General features: G+C 56.6%; 1 non-coding gene across 1 annotated transcript in view; it reads right to left on the reverse strand.

The window, feature by feature from the left end:
- The window catches only part of LOC126148900 (small subunit ribosomal RNA), a 1909-nt gene extending 240 nt beyond the window's left edge, over nucleotides 1-1669 (reverse strand). The window contains exon 1 of the ribosomal RNA XR_007530661.1: nucleotides 1-1669. This exon is cut by the window's left edge and continues 240 nt beyond it. This is a non-coding gene — a ribosomal RNA (small subunit ribosomal RNA).
- Between the last annotated feature and the right edge of the window lie 1392 nt (nucleotides 1670-3061).

Raw genomic sequence — 3061 nt, forward strand, 5'->3', positions numbered from 1 at the left:
GGAACAATTGCAAGCCCCAATCCCTAGCACGAAGGAGGTTCAGCGGGTTACCCCGACCTTTCGGCCTAGGAAGACACGCTGATTCCTTCAGTGTAGCGCGCGTGCGGCCCAGAACATCTAAGGGCATCACAGACCTGTTATTGCTCAATCTCGTGCGGCTAGAAGCCGCCTGTCCCTCTAAGAAGAAAAGTAATCGCTGACAGCACGAAGGATGTCACGCGACTAGTTAGCAGGCTAGAGTCTCGTTCGTTATCGGAATTAACCAGACAAATCGCTCCACCAACTAAGAACGGCCATGCACCACCACCCACCGAATCAAGAAAGAGCTATCAATCTGTCAATCCTTCCGGTGTCCGGGCCTGGTGAGGTTTCCCGTGTTGAGTCAAATTAAGCCGCAGGCTCCACTCCTGGTGGTGCCCTTCCGTCAATTCCTTTAAGTTTCAGCTTTGCAACCATACTTCCCCCGGAACCCAAAAGCTTTGGTTTCCCGGAGGCTGCCCGCCGAGTCATCGGAGGAACTGCGGCGGATCGCTGGCTGGCATCGTTTATGGTTAGAACTAGGGCGGTATCTGATCGCCTTCGAACCTCTAACTTTCGTTCTTGATTAATGAAAACATACTTGGCAAATGCTTTCGCTTCTGTTCGTCTTGCGACGATCCAAGAATTTCACCTCTAACGTCGCAATACGAATGCCCCCGCCTGTCCCTATTAATCATTACCTCGGGTTCCGAAAACCAACAAAATAGAACCGAGGTCCTATTCCATTATTCCATGCACACAGTATTCAGGCGGGCTTGCCTGCTTTAAGCACTCTAATTTGTTCAAAGTAAACGTGCCGGCCCACCCAGACACTCAATAAAGAGCACCTTGGTAGGATTTCAACGGGGTCCGCCTCGGGACGCACGAACACGCACGAGGCGGTCGCACGCCTTCGGCTCGCCCCACCGGCAGGACGTCCCACGATACATGCCAGTTAAACACCGACGGGCGGTGAACCAACAGCGTGGGACACAAATCCAACTACGAGCTTTTTAACCGCAACAACTTTAATATACGCTATTGGAGCTGGAATTACCGCGGCTGCTGGCACCAGACTTGCCCTCCAATAGATACTCGTTAAAGGATTTAAAGTGTACTCATTCCGATTACGGGGCCTCGGATGAGTCCCGTATCGTTATTTTTCGTCACTACCTCCCCGTGCCGGGAGTGGGTAATTTGCGCGCCTGCTGCCTTCCTTGGATGTGGTAGCCGTTTCTCAGGCTCCCTCTCCGGAATCGAACCCTGATTCCCCGTTACCCGTTACAACCATGGTAGGCGCAGAACCTACCATCGACAGTTGATAAGGCAGACATTTGAAAGATGCGTCGCCGGTACGAGGACCGTGCGATCAGCCCAAAGTTATTCAGAGTCACCAAGGCAAACGGACCGGACGAGCCGACCGATTGGTTTTGATCTAATAAAAGCGTCCCTTCCATCTCTGGTCGGGACTCTGTTTGCATGTATTAGCTCTAGAATTACCACAGTTATCCAAGTAACGTGGGTACGATCTAAGGAACCATAACTGATTTAATGAGCCATTCGCGGTTTCACCTTAATGCGGCTTGTACTGAGACATGCATGGCTTAATCTTTGAGACAAGCATATGACTACTGGCAGGATCAACCAGGGAGCTGCGTCAACTAGAGCTGAGCAGCCGGCCGCCCCGGGAGTGTGTCCCAGGGGCCCGCGCGAACACGCAAGCGTCCCGCTCAATTATTCTGCAAACAGGAGGAGGCTGAGCTCCCCTGCACAATACACCTCGAAACCCTCTCAGGTCCCGGCGGCGCGCAGCGCCGTCCTAAGTACTTGGTCGGGTTCGAGAGAGGCGCAATCGCCCGGAGTTAGGCGAGTAGACGCTTTAGGTGCGACCACCCGTGCTCCCAACTGAGCTTGCCGCTGCCGACAGAGGCCCGGGAGCGTGCTGTCGTGGCATTGCCGGCGGGAGACAACACGCGCCACCTACGGTGACCGGCAGCTCCAACGCCAGCGCCACAGAAGGGCAAAGGCCCCACGTGGGTGCCGAAGCGAACTCTCCCAGCACAGCGCACGTGCCAACACGTCTGCACAACTGCGATACAAACCACCAGCGAGAACCGCTGGGGCGACCGAGCAGCAGACGGCGTCGCCGGCGCCGAGTGCCGGGCGGCGGCGCATCCTCAACGCACACAGTCCTCAATCGGACCAGCACACTGCAGATGTCCACCGCGCTTCGCACCGGGCCGGCGAGGACCCACTTTGGCTGCACGGCGCCGCGCGCAGGGTGCCCCGGCGCGCAGCTGCGCCGCCTGCCGCGTCCGTCGGCCGGCGCGCCTGCCACTGGGCGCCCCCACCAGCCGGCTGTAGCGCGTGCGCCCACGCACCGCGCGGCCAGCACGCCGGGCGCCCCCCCTCACCGGCCGGGGACAGTCCCACCCACCCACAGCCGCGTATCGCTTCACACCCAGATTCACATTCACGTTCGTTGGTATGGTGGGGACCGCTTCGTAGCTGTACCGATCGTTGCCCTCACAGATGTACCTCCAGCAAGGACAACCGCACCACAACGGGTTACCAGTTGTTCATTTGCGTAACGTCACCAGTAAACGTACACGTCCATCCCCGTTTGCAAAGTCAACTATTATTGCATGCCTGCCTGTCAGGTGTCAAGACACACTACATCCGCTCACATCCACGCAACAAAATGTGCCGACTAGAGGGCACGTGGAAGGTGCCCCCGTACGTATGCGATGTCCATTGCGCGACCAACTGTCAACCGCCTCTGTAGCATGTCGCAGATGTGGAACGCGGGGCACCGTGCTATCACATTGTGTGAGAAGAGACTACTACGTCTGCATACACGCGCCACTACATGAACAGACGGCTCATGCTGATCGCCATCCACTGCGTCCATTACTCCCACACGTCTCTATGGCGTACCACACTGCAATGCAGCTGTTATGGGGAGATGACACGTAGCTGTGTACACAACATTCTGAGCGGGTTGCGGTTGGACAATACATTAATGTAACGTGTCATATGCCAA

Source organism: Schistocerca cancellata, unplaced genomic scaffold, assembly GCF_023864275.1.
Source record: "Schistocerca cancellata isolate TAMUIC-IGC-003103 unplaced genomic scaffold, iqSchCanc2.1 HiC_scaffold_901, whole genome shotgun sequence".
Classification (NCBI taxonomy): Eukaryota; Metazoa; Arthropoda; class Insecta; order Orthoptera; family Acrididae; genus Schistocerca; species Schistocerca cancellata.